Source organism: Ochlerotatus camptorhynchus, unplaced genomic scaffold (assembly GCF_037179485.1).
Source record: "Ochlerotatus camptorhynchus isolate MF236.1 unplaced genomic scaffold, CSIRO-AGI_Acam_v1.1 ptg000341l, whole genome shotgun sequence".
Lineage (NCBI taxonomy): Eukaryota > Metazoa > Arthropoda > Insecta > Diptera > Culicidae > Ochlerotatus > Ochlerotatus camptorhynchus.
Genome location: NW_027040829.1, coordinates 640,112 through 653,954, shown reverse-complemented (window position 1 = coordinate 653,954; position 13,843 = coordinate 640,112). Strand labels below are relative to the sequence as shown.

The 13,843-nt window shown below is 40.9% G+C and overlaps 1 pseudogene; it reads right to left on the bottom strand.

Annotated features, from left to right (window-relative positions):
- LOC135708910 (putative nuclease HARBI1) overlaps positions 1 to 8,734 on the bottom strand; it is a 36,196-nt pseudogene extending 27,462 nt beyond the window's left edge.
- Between the last annotated feature and the right edge of the window lie 5,109 nt (positions 8,735 to 13,843).

Below are 13,843 nucleotides of genomic sequence, written 5' to 3'. Positions count from 1 at the left end.
ACACTATCAGCCTTGTTTAAATGATCAAGTGTTGGCATTGTGGTGAAGTTTTACTTGTTTTGAAACTTTATAGCTGTTGAAACTTCGCTGAACATTACCGAAGTCGGTAATAATTTCTAAGTGTATAGGCTAGTGGGAAGCCTCTTAAATACACCGATGTCAAACTGATTCGTGTGACTTCATTTTCTTGGGCGATCATAAAGTGTGGTACATTTGATTGTTTGCACTAACTTTTCCGTATTGTCAATAAGGTGATCCAACCCAAGTAACAATTCAGTTACCATTTGGCATCCACTCTGATTTATGATGGTTTTATAACGGCAATGAACAATCCATTTAGTTTAAATACAGCATTTCAAAGTGTAAAACATTCCTGCTTGGTAATTCAGCTTTTTTCTGTTTTAAAAACCTTTTGTAGTCTGACAAGAAAGTCAAAAACTGTCTTTTTTTAAAAATACATTTAAATCAGTTCTTAATTCCTCCTTAAAACTGTTATGTAATTCAAGCATAAACGTCATTAACAATAGGCGAACCCAATAGAAACTAAGTGATCGTTTCAGCCTCTGGTGGTGAATAAGTGAAGCATCAAAAGAGTGATGAGGGCTGAAATTTTCGCTGTGAAGTATACGAAGAGGAAAATGCTTTTAACTTTTCTGATTAATTTATTCATCGTAATCATCATTCACATGGAATATTTTGTTTCCTGTATCGATTTTGCAGTGAGCCGGCTGGTGCTTCCTCATATTTTTTGTTAAGAAAAGTGAAGATTTATAAAACTACCCCAGCGGTTATGATCTTCCGGTGTAATTTGAGGTTTAAATCCGTTCAAATATGTGAAAAATACTAAAATAAGACCCCTACCAATGGAAATATGCAAGATACGCTTAACAATATGCGTTAATTTGAGATGTAAAATTTTTAACTTTTAGTTAAACAAACCGTTGACATTTCCTCTCATAATCGCCTATTGGTGGTGCATAGAAACAGCCTATTGTTTATTGATGTTTTGATAAAATACTTCATAAACGTGTTGTATCATTTCAAAAGCAACCATAAAACCATTAGGTTTTTCATTAGAGCAAAAAGCATTTATTGTTGCTTTTTAGGCTTTTTAAAGTACATCATAAACTTCCCAATTACTCTGTTTACAAATTGAGCTCTTAAAAGATGGTTCCTCATAGTTAATAACAGCCAAATTTATGACAAGGAAATCTCGAGGGATAGACGAAGCAGGATGAAAAATTCAAGTCGATTTCCGTGAACTACTCGCCGCAGCACTGGCATCGGATCATTTTGACGTTTCTATACATTCTATAGAACTTTTATGCAATATTGTTTGCGAGTTAGCGAGAAAACTTGTTGTCCGCCAGTAAATCGAGAGATGTCGTTACTGAGGTCCTATGTTTTGAGATACTATGTTTTCAACTGAGTACTGCCACAGAGAACAGACGTCCAATTTCGGTCAGAAACTTGTGTAAAGGTAAGTGGAAACGTCGCAGTTACGTAGCGCTAGCATCTCCTGATTTCCTCTATAAATTTATCACTTACGACCAATTTGGTGCTAGTATCGATAAATTATCTTTCGAAAATTGCCACTTGGCGCTACCAGCACTTAGTGTCTAGTGTAAGTTTTTCAACGCCAGCGCCATCATGTTGTCAAAGAGGGTTTTTAAGTGGGGAAGTCACCGTTAGTGGTGCTTAAGTCGAATAGGAATCTTTACACAAGCTTTTAGAGAAATTTTGTTTTGAGCCTCAACGTCTGTTCTCTGTGGTACTGTGAACTCAGCCGATTTTATTTTTCAAGTGAGCTAGAAAACATCTTGAAAATCTTCCAAAGTTTCAAATTGTTTTGCTGAAACAGCTCACGAAATTGTATATACATGCTGTCAAATGAACTCTTGGCTCCTCCTCCTCTGCTCCAGAAATAACGTATACATGGTGATGGGAGTGCACCTGCCCACAAAGCTCACATGACTCTTATAAAGTTTGATTACATCCTTGTTTCAGCAACCCAGTTTTAGCACTTTTTCGAGCATCACGCTCGATGATTTACATTATCCGCCTACTAAGGTTGATGTTTCGACAGTTTCATAATTATAATTCTTAATTTGTTTTCAGTAGGGGGCAACACCTTTACTTGTGGTTCAAACAGTAACTACCTTCGTGACTTCTGAGCTCTTTTGAATGTTTGGCTCCCGTTTGACAGTTTGACTCAGCTCCCAGATGACAATCATTTTGAGTTAGTTCGCAGTACTCAGGTTTTCAAGAAAAACTTTTACAAAGAGTTACGTCTGTTTCTCTGTGATAAAACATTGTGGAAAGTTTAAAAACATACCAGCCTTCTTCAGATCTGGCGAATAGATGACAATCGAAATAACAACCGACAGCAAACCACTGAAACTGTTAGTTAGCGGAGATTAGCTGGTTTCCTATCCATAGCAGCGATTTTATTCGGCGAAAGAATCAACTCTTCGAAAATTTCATTCAAGCGTACATCCCTGCATCGTTGGATGGTGCACTTCTGTAACCATCCGGAAGAAGGGGATCTTTTTCGGGAACGATTGCGCTTTCAGCTGTTCGAAATGCGAAATGTTGTAAAACTGTCTGAGTAACCAATCTCCCAATCTATCGGGAGAAAACCACCTGGAAGAACCCTGGATCCCACAGCGCAACTATCGAAAGACAAACAAACTTTGACATTTAACTTTTTGCTGGGAACTTTGCCTCCATAAATACTGCCATAAATCTGAACGGGTTAGGATCAAGCAAAATGTCTTAAGATAAAAACAATTCAGCCTGCAAGTTTTCTTCATAAAAGCCATTTTAAAACCTTAAAAGCAAAATTACTTTTTCACAATCAACGTTTATGCCACCGCCATGTTACAATTAGTTTGCTTGTTTTTTACAATCTTCGATTTTCAATCTATATATATCTATATTTTGGTAAATTTAGCAATGAACAAACATTTTAAAATAATAATTAAATCGATGTTTTACGAGGGCGGACTTATTTTTTTCGATGTTTTCACGTAACATAACATTTAATAAGGCACTTACAACTAGACCACTTAATGAGAACTATTGTAATAAATTTGGATATTCAACAAGATTTTTATACCATCAGTTTCTATTTTAATTATTTGGATAAGATCGGATTCATAAATCCTTTTCTATCTTGATTGATGCTTTCATAGTGGATTTAGCAAACGGCTACAGGAAATGGCTCGGAAATGGTAAATCAACCTTGAAGAGTTTCGAGAATACACAATTCATAACCTTCTCTAGGGTGGGCCAACTAGACATATTCTAGTCTTAATGAGGTTTTGCTGGATGCATTTGACCATGGTTTTATGAATGTTACTAGAATTACTAGAATTTCGACTAGAATGGGATACGTTAATCGTTTGCTTGGGACCAATAGGCTAGTCAAGTAGTGTGCCAATTTAAAATCGTTAGTTTCGTATTGATTGTTGGTTCTACTGTGATCGGTCAAAAGTTCTTGGTAAACAAAAAAGTCAGCTGATCGCAACTGTCTCGTGGACAGCCTTATTAGTGATCATGACTGAGAAGCCAGTCCACCATTTAGGGTTGATTCAAGTACGGGAAATGTCGGTTTCGGCAATACCCTAACCTATTATCGTCAGGTGGTAAACATGACTCAAATTTGGCCAATAGTTGCTCTGAAACACAATGCATCCACATGCCAAAATTGAGCTCTCAAGGTCGTTGTTTACCCCCTGACGATAATAGGTTAAGGTAATGCCGAAGCCGACTTTTCCCCTATGACGTCCACAAGTTTTCAATTTTTTTTACCTCCTCTACCCCCTGTGTCACGCATTTTCCCATAATTATTACATGTACTGTTACAAATGCTAGGAATGTCTCCCCCTTCCATGTAAGCGAAGATATCATATCAAGAAGACTGGCAACTTTGCCAAAATCCAAGCGACAAATACACAAAGAAAAAAATCTGAATTTTAACTATAGCGTATAATCTCCCTTCGTTTAATTTTGAGCTATATATGGCATGAACAGTGAAATAGTTTACAAGTTTGCATACAATATTGCTAATTTATGCGATATTGCGCTTAAAGTTACACGAAATATCGCGTAAATGTATGCCAAATCTAGCGTTGATTTTATGTGCGCTATATCTCGCATTAATTTACATGAATTTTTCATACGGTGCAGTAGCGCTGCGAGTGAGTGAAGATGGAAGCAGCGCATAGAAAAATTAGCAAATACACAAACCTTTCTTCTGAGGATGTAATCTTTGCTATCAAATTCGTTCGAAGCATTTACCTTTGAGCGGCAGATGACGTGATTGTACCTGTCTCATAGCGTTCGTATGAGAAAATGGACGAGTTACCAGTCTTCTTGATATGTTGTCTTCGATGGAAGGCAAATAAATCAGGGTGTCGACTCAATGATGTAAACCAAAAACCCTGATTTTTCAGAATTAAAAAAAAAATCAGCTACAGTGACACTTGTATGATATCTTTGTTGAGCCTGCATCGCTATGATTTTTCCTTTGGAAGTATCTTTTTATTTCCTTACACATTTTCGTCTAAGAGGATTTCCAGGCCAAACAGCAAAAAAATATCGAATTTCAGACTCAACCTTCTCCGATTTGCATGAAACTTTGCAAATTTGTTTCTTATGGTCAATCATTTACATTTCAAGAGCCACATGTGAAAAGGGCATACAAGCTTTTTGTAAACAAACCTTTGTAGGCCCTCTTCTCGCCAACCGAGGGTCGCCCACGCAAACTAACAACATCATCGGGAAGGGGATAAGGCGATGTTGATGATTTGCGTTGGTGTCATATGAGTGGCGAGAAAAGGGCATAAGAATGTTTGTTTATAAAAAGTTTGTATGTCCTTTTCACATTTGGTTCTTGAATTTGAGCTTAAATAAGCCATTTTGAATCCAGCAAAAAACGGTCGCGTCGCGTCCACATGTGCAATCTGTGCACGACACAGGTGTAAATGAATAAAAAAAAGCGTTTAGATTTTTATAGATTTTATGGTCACATTATAGCTGTACTCCTTTACTTCAAACCACAAGTGACCATGAATACACTATTTTATAATGTGGCTGCCTTGGTTTGCTACAAAAAGGATTAAATTCAGTTCGCATGGTCTACCTAATCCCTAGATTTCGAAGCATGTCGATATCACTACCATGACAAAACTCGTTAAATAGTGCACCATCACCGCTTGAAACATATCACAAATTTTCCACAATACACACGGAACCGAAAAATTACCCAAAATTAAGTTCTTTACACTCATCTCCCATGTTCCGTTCAATAAGCTAATTTTCAGTAAACCGCTTATAGTAGTTTACATTTGACTACGGCAAAAATAATTACTTACTTGTGAGTATTTTCTACCCAAAATTAAGTTCAATTAACTCAAATTTGAGAATATCTCATATACTCACTAGTAGCTTATTGAACGATAGTCATGAAAAAGTTGAATCTCTCGTTCCGTTTTTGACAACAACAAAAAGTGAGAGTGGGATGCAAAACTCAAAATGACCCAAAATTAAGTAAAAAGAACTTAAATTTAGGGTAGTTTTTTTTCTCTGTGCATGGCGGTTTGTACCACTAGTTGTAATTGAAACTTTCAGCAGTCACGCGTCAAACGGGAGCAACACGGAAACAGCAGTCTGGTACGCTTTGGACGTTATTATATCTGCAGACCGGTTTGAATGTGTGAGTTTAAATTAGAAGAACAATTGTGATGTAGGTATGGGTGCCTAAAGTGTGCATTTCTCAACTTGGATATCTAGAGTAACATTTGAAATGGGCCTATGTCCAAAACGTAAACAAACCAGAAAATGAATTTTAAATTTTGACCGCCACTATTCAATTCATATTTAAGAAAATTGAAGTATTTAAGGCATTTATATTGTTCACAATAACAATAGTAACTGTATCTCAGTATACAACATCCAAAATATGCGAAAAGCTGTCAAAAATATATGAAAATCGATAACAATATAATTTCATAAATTAATAAGCCTTTTATTGTGAATCTTTCAATGGATAGGCCCTTTTTGTTAAGCCGTTGTGCTTGTCATCAGAAATGGTAGGCCCTTTGCTAAGTCTTTCCGCAACGTCAAATAAATTCAAAATAAATCATCGGCCCTACCTCAAGCAGTGGGGCCTAGCTTTGGTTTGAAATTTTTCAATCATCGGCCCTTCTACGTCACTAGGCGTATCAATGAAATGAAATAAATGAATGGTTGGCCGTTTTAGCGTGCGGGCCTATTAATTAATCGAAAAATTTCGTTGACCGACTGTTTCGAAAATTCAGTTATTTTTAATGATTTTTCTCGATTATGCGGAAATTTCCTACACGATTAGTAGCTATCAAGCGGTGCTAAAGAATGGTATCAAAACCCGATTTGTTTACGTTTTGGACATAGGCCCATTTCAAATATTACTCGAGATATCTGATTGCAGGCAAAGAGAGTAATGGAGAAAGAGGGCGTGTGCACCAACATATTCGTATTATGGACATCATCAGGCGGAATAAAGCAGTCTCTAAGACTTGAATCTAGGTATCAAAACATTGTTTTGTTTTTTGCTGTTTTCTTATAGTATGTTAGGTAGTAATTATTTAGTCTTAAGATTCTCCACAAACAAACAGTGATCATGTTCACACAAACTTTAAGGCATCACAAATATGAAAACGTTGATCAATCAAATACGGAATGAATGTCGATGATGAACTGGCTAATCACTTGAAATGTTGCAACATATTTTATGTACATTTTTAAAGGACTGTTCTAACATGAAAATCTTCACTGCACGAGGGTTTTGGTACGCTTTATTGAATCTCTGTTCCATTTCTTGATGGAACATTGAAAGCAACATATGCCATTAAATCAAATTTTATAATAACGTTAATTATAATAGTCGCCATTATCTTCGTCTGTGCCTACATACACATTAGGGTGGTTCAAAACATCATTTTTTTTTCTCTATCCAGCTCAATTGATTCCACATCAGGTTCTGATAAGTCTCCCAAAATATGAAATTATAACTATAGAAAAAAAAAAGAACTTTTTGTTTGCATCGTCCTAGCTTTTCGTCATCGTACTGGGTGGAGCAAAATCGATATTTCAAACCTCCCTAATACACGCACACACAAAAAAAAACTGCTCCAAATTAAACAACACTATAAGTCGAAATTTGACGGCTAGTTAAAACTAAACCCTCAAACAATTAACATCGCATGATTTACTGAAAACCGAAGACAAAAACACGTTTCAAATAGCTGGTCAATTCCTCCCGTTTATCGCCCTCCATTCGTACCTCACGTGTCGATCACCAATTACAGCCGGCAAACAGCATTTTTCCGCGCTTCCATCCAAACGGCCTGAAAATGGTTATGTTTTTGGTCGGCCAAACCGCGATAAGCGAATGTCCAAAAAGGAATTTCATGCATGCTATTCGTAGGTAGGTAGGTATATCGTGGTGTTCGCAGTGGAAGCAGCATACATCGAATCGGGCGAACAACATAACACACGGCCGACGACGACGACGACGACGACGCGGGGAAAGCTGAGCTATCAAACGGAATTTGTTGAACGGATAGAAATTTGAACCATATGTTACACACCTCTCCGAAAGTGCCCAACATCTTTTTTTTTATGTAGGTACATACGCCGTTGTTGCTGTTCATAACTCATCGGAAACTCAGTGATGCGCATCCAAAATGCGAGAGAGTGCACTCAATGAGCAAAGAGGCACGCGCGTGACTTGGCTTCGTTTGGGATGGGTCCATCTCGAGTTTTATTGTTTTTTTTTTGTTTTGTTTCGTTTCTTGATCGAACTCTACTAACGAGGTCTATATTAGATTTCGCTGATAAAGATCGACTGAAGGGGCGTACTGTTGGCGTTTTTGAATACTTTTTTTTTGCGCTCAAGCGTTTGTAATCGAACGGAGGATGAAGCCGACTCAAAAGTGAGTTGAATTCGACTCAATTTGTTCAAAAATGGATTGGCTGAAAAGTGAGAAAAACTTCACGAATTTGAAGAAAATCAAAAGAGGTTTCGCTCAGTCTTTTAGTATACTCCTACACGGCCAATCAGAACGACTCAGCGACTGAATTCAATTGAATCAGAGCACTTTCCTTCCATACGAAATTTACTCATATTTGGGAAAACCTGGAAGAACTCATAACTAAGTCGAATTCTACGTCCGTGTACACTCAAAAAATATTAAAATCTAAATAGTATAAAAGCTACGCTAAATCACAACTCTCCTTGCCGACGCTTAGCTTGGTATAAAGGGAAAGAATATGAACTTAGTATAAAAATAGTTTATGCGTGTCATAGTATGAAAAAGGAATATACTTGTAATGTATAAATGCGGTTTATTCAGGGAAATTAATATTTTTGGTTCTATTTTCATTTGTATATCAACATTAAACATAAAAATTATCAATACTATTTTATTAAAGACAAATTTATCATTTGATACAGCATAATCTTTACAATGAACATTGATGCACCGTATCTACTTAACATATAAATTAAGTAACTTGTTCATAAAATCCGGCAACGATTAAATTGATTCCCGGTAATTATGACCTGCACAATCCAATACCTGATTGGCTTCACCGAGCATACTTCCGGTAAATTTGGAGACGATGGAACAACGGACACCATACCATTGATACTGCAACCAGCACCGAGATAGTTGAAGTTGGTGTTCATCTTCTAGTGGTCGCTCGTGGATCGAAAACAGGCTCGATCGGTTTGGTTCCCCATCGCAGATTGAGCTGAGTTCGAACTTGGTGGTTTAAATGTCATACAAGACAGATTGGACCCTCGATATCAACCAGAAGAGATTTTTAGTGGTCCTTGACATATGGCACGTGCTTCTTACACAATTCAATACTTCTGATAGGATCTCCTCTGTGGGGACAATAAATTTCGTCTTGTTGTTTTTAAGTCAGCGTCTGTAAAATAAAGAATCTTTTGATTGAAAATTCATAATAGTGCATGTATTCATCCCTACCTGAACAGGAGTCTTATCAATAAACCACGTATCTGTGCCCAAAGGGTAGACGTTTCAACCTTCGCAACATCCGAAATCTTTGGATATAACTGAGGTAGATAGTGTTGGGTATAGAAAATAACAATAACGACTCGCTTTAGTTTTCTTCAACTTCGGAATTAGGTACGATTACTTAGCTGAACCACACAACGGCTGCTTCTTGATGGTAAACTCCGGTTCGGTTGTGCATATTTTGCTGGGAGAGATTTGGTATGTTAGGAATAGAATTTTCTTATCTCAATATTTTTTTTTTGTTATTATACTTTAACGCCCTTGGGTCATTCGTGACTTGTCCGGGGGTGAGATTTGAACTCGTGACTTTGGCGTGAGAGGTATGTATGCTAACCACTACGTCGGGGTCACCCCTATCTATCTCAGTCTAGAGATTTGTATGGTAAACAGTTTACTTTAAGCAGAAACTTACCAGCGAAGATGGTTTTTGCTTTGCATTTTATTGCTTTTTTTTTTTTTTTTTGACTTTAAATGATCTATATTTCTTGAATTTGTGTGGTTTACATGTATAACTTATCAAGTGACACAGATGCGTCTTTTCAACTTTAGTTCCTGTGAAATTTCAATTATTATTAATTACAGTTCCTAGTCCTATCGGGCCTGTTTTAGAGAATGACCACCTTGGTGGGATTGGTTTGTTTTAAAATTTGAAAAAGGAGACTACTTATAACTACTATTTACAACTACAACTAACCTACAACTACTATATACACCTAATCTACTATATACAAATTGCTTATCAAAGCATGTTCTGATAAATTACATTTTTGTGCAAATTTAGTCTTAATTTCGTTAATTCTAGAATCTATTTTGGCAATGCCTGCCTCTTCGTGTAAATTTGTTATTCTAGTGTCAAAAGGACGATCAAGTACCATCCTCAGCACTCTATTCTGAGCGACCTGGATTTTGTTCCTGTGAGTCTGTGCACATGATTCCCACACCGGAGCTGCGTAAAGGATCGCAGGTGCTATGATTTGTTTGTAGACGGCCAGTTTGTTCACCCTTGAGAGGCGGGATCTGCGGCAAATCAGCGGATACAGACACCTAACCAAGGCAGAACACTTAACTACAGTTTTCTCTACATGCGCACGGAAGAGGAGCTTTTCATCAAACAACATCCCGAGATAGGTTACTTCGGCAGACCACTCAACCCTTGTGCCATCCATGATTACAGTACAAGATGGAGCCGGTTTCAGTTTGGGCGATTGCCGATGGAGGAACATAATCGCTTGTGTTTTGGAGGCATTGATTTTGATTTTCCACGTGGTGGCATAATCAGCAAAGGCGTTAAGGCATCGTTGAAGTTTGTTCGTTATTTCGCGAGGCATCCTTCCTTTGACGGCTATTGCGGTATCATCTGCGAACAGGAAAAACACGCAACCGTCACCGAGGGGAGGAATGTCGGAAGTATAAATGCTGTAAAGCAAGGGGCCCAGCAGACTGCCTTGCGGGACTCCTGCTGGGATGGAAAACGTGCCTGAAAGACAACCATTCAACGATACCTTAAACGACCTTTGCTGGAGGTAGTTACGGGTGATTTTAACCAGATGTAATGGGAAGTTGAAGTTACAAAGCTTGTACACAAGTCCGTCATGCCAAACATTGTCAAACGCCTTTTCAACGTCTAACAAGGCCATGGCTGTGGACTTGGATACAGCTTTGTTACTTCGGATGTTATTCATCACCCGTACTAGCTGGTGATTGATGGAGTGCCCCTTTCTGAACCCAAACTGTTCTTGAAGGAGAATGTTATTTTCCTCGACAAACTTGAGCAAACGATTGAGAATGAGTTTCTCGAACAATTTGCTCAGCGCTGAAAGGAGGCTGATTGGTCTGTAGCTTGAAGACAATGTTGGATCCTTACCGGGTTTGCGGATTGGTATGATTTTTGCTATTTTCCAGATGCTTGGAAAGTAGTGCAGTTCCAAACATCTGTTGAAGATAGCGGTTAGAAGAGACTGCACTTTCATGTTGAGTCTCTTCAAGATCAAGTTGAATATACCGTCAAACCCGGGAGCCTTCATGTTCTTGGTGCATTTCAGCGCTGAGCAAATCTGTTGTACTGTAATCATATCCGCCGGAGGCACGACACAAGGGGAGGCATCTAGGTCTTGAACGCATTGCGCAACCTGATCTTCGAGCGGACTTTGGATATTCGAGCCAAGCAAATGCGATGAAGCGACATGCTCGCCGATCGCATTTGCTTTCTCCTGTGGGGTGATTAAAAGCCGATCGTCATCATTTTCGACTTTGAGAGGTGGAATGGGTTTGGGATGAGTTTTCAGGACCTTGACTACCTTCCAGAATGGTCTGGAGCGGTCGTCCAGATTCTGGACAACACGCCCGAAACTTTCATTTCGGAGTGAGTCCATTCTGGAAGCAATATGTCTGTTCAGATCAGCCATTTCACGTTTTATGCCCAGATCTCCAGTCCTCTGAAACTGGCGTCTACGAACATTTCTCAGGCGAATCAAAAGTTGGGTGTGGGAATCAATGGCAATAAACTTACCCCTCACAGGAACTCGTCGGACGCACGCCTCGTCAGCCACGGTTATGGCTTGATGGAGTCCCTCCAACGCTCGATCGATGTCCTCCACGGTGTCAAGCGGCGGGTTGTCGATGATGTGCCTGTCTACCACGCGTCCAAACTGGGCCCAGTTTACGCTATGGTAGTCCTTGCGCAGGCTTGAAGCAGGAGCCACGTTGCAGCCCAGTTCAGCCACCACCGGTTGGTGGTCGGAGCTGAGTTCGTTTAAGGCTACCGGCTTGGACAAGCCGGTATTTGAAAGAAACAGGTCTAGCGTCGATGGGTTGCCTGCCGGTGAGATGAATGTTGGCTCGTCCGAGAACCAAATGGAGTACAGCCCATGCTGTGAATGGTCCAACAGCAGACGACCGTTCTGGTTCTGCTGGTAGTTCCGCCAGGCCTCATGGCGAGCATTCAGATCTCCTCCAACTACGAAGCGGGAACCGGTACGGGTGATGGTGGACAGGTCCTTCTTAAATTTAGCCGCTAGTCCACTGCTGGCGGCACACTGTCGAGGGCAGTAGACGGCGATGAACTGGACGTATCCAGTCGACGACTCCACCTCCACACCAAGAGCCTCGATGATAGAGGTGCGGATATGGGACAGAGTGTGGTATTTTATTCCTTTCTTGACGACGACCGCAACACCACCCCCCCTGGAGCTGGTGCGATCAAGCCGGATAATGTTGTGGTCAGGCAACCAGAAGCTGTCGCCGGACTTTAGATGGGTCTCGGTCAGAAGACCCACGTCGATGCTGTGCTTGCGGAGGAAGTCGGCAAGCTCAATCTTTTTTGCTCTTACGGAGCAAGCATTCCAGGTGACGATAGTTAGCGGTTTAGACGCCATACTGGATGATGAACTTACCGAGCACTTGGATCTGTTTGGGCTTATTGCGGCACTTACGAAGAGCACCGGACATGTTGACGAAAATTTCCATCAGTTCATCCGCTGAGAACAGATCGGGGTTGTTGTTTTGCGCTGGTGGTTGTCTCCAGAATCCAGGGGGGGATGGAGAGCTTTGGCCAGCAGAATCACCGGAAGTTGCTTGAGCGGGTTGCACCCGTGAATTCGCTTGTCTTTGCTGAGGAGCACGAAGAGGCGGGAAATCCTCCGTCCGAAATGCCGGGACTTTGTCCTTCTTGCGTCCTGGTTGGTTGTTAGTTGCCACCTGTTTTCGGATGCGTTTGAAGTCCTCGCGTTTGGAGCACTGTCTGTCGGAACCTTGATGTGCACCACCACAGTTGGCGCACTTTAACGCCACGGCTCCATCCGCAGGGCAGTTGGAAGTGGCGTGTTCTTGAGCGCAGTTGCTGCAACGTGGCTTGATGTTGCAGTTGCGGGTACCGTGACCAAAATTGAGGCACCGCTGGCACTGCGTTACGTCACGATGGCCGCCACGGTATGGCTCCCACCGTACGATGATGGAGCAGATCGATCGGATGGCTTGCAGCGCATTGAGAGTCACCGTCCCTTTCTGGAAGTGCACCAGGAAGAGGCAATCCGGGTACGTCTTCACGTTTTCGTCTCTCCTTGTCATTCGGAATACAGCGATGGGGGCTAGCTTGTACCGGTTGATTTCATCTTCGACCATCTTGGGGTCGAAATTTGGTAGACCCCTGATGACTACCTTGAAGGGCTTCTCACCGGGGATGTCGTGCGTGAAGAATTCCGCCTTGGAATCCTTCAGATATTTTACGGCCACTTCGTACTCCGCTTTTGTTCGCAGCATCACCTTGGTGCCGATCCTGCCGAGCTTAAACTCAGCTGCAACGCCCAGCGATGAGAGATCGCCAATCAGCGTGTTGAGTGGTACTTGCTTCACCACCAGTGGAGGAAGCTTGATTTTCACCGCACTCGGGCCGGCAGAATTCTCGGTTTCGACGGCGTCGCCGAAATCACCGATGTCGCTGGCGTTCGTCGCGGTAACATCGTCGCGTCCGCTCGTACCATCGGACTGTCCTTGATTCTTCTTCCTCTTTTTCGTCCGCTTCACCGGGACTAGGTTGGTATTTCCAACATCGGTGGGCAGAGTAGCGTACCTATTTGAGGTAGGTACCGAGCTACCCTCACCACTGTTCTTCTTCTCCGCTTGGTCACGAAGTCTGCTCCGAGAGCGCTGTCTTCCCATCACGCTATGCGACCGACACTACTGACGACGCGACGTGCAGTATATCTGCGAACGTTTGTAACAAACTATAGGTTAATCGAACAACTCGACAGAGCGAG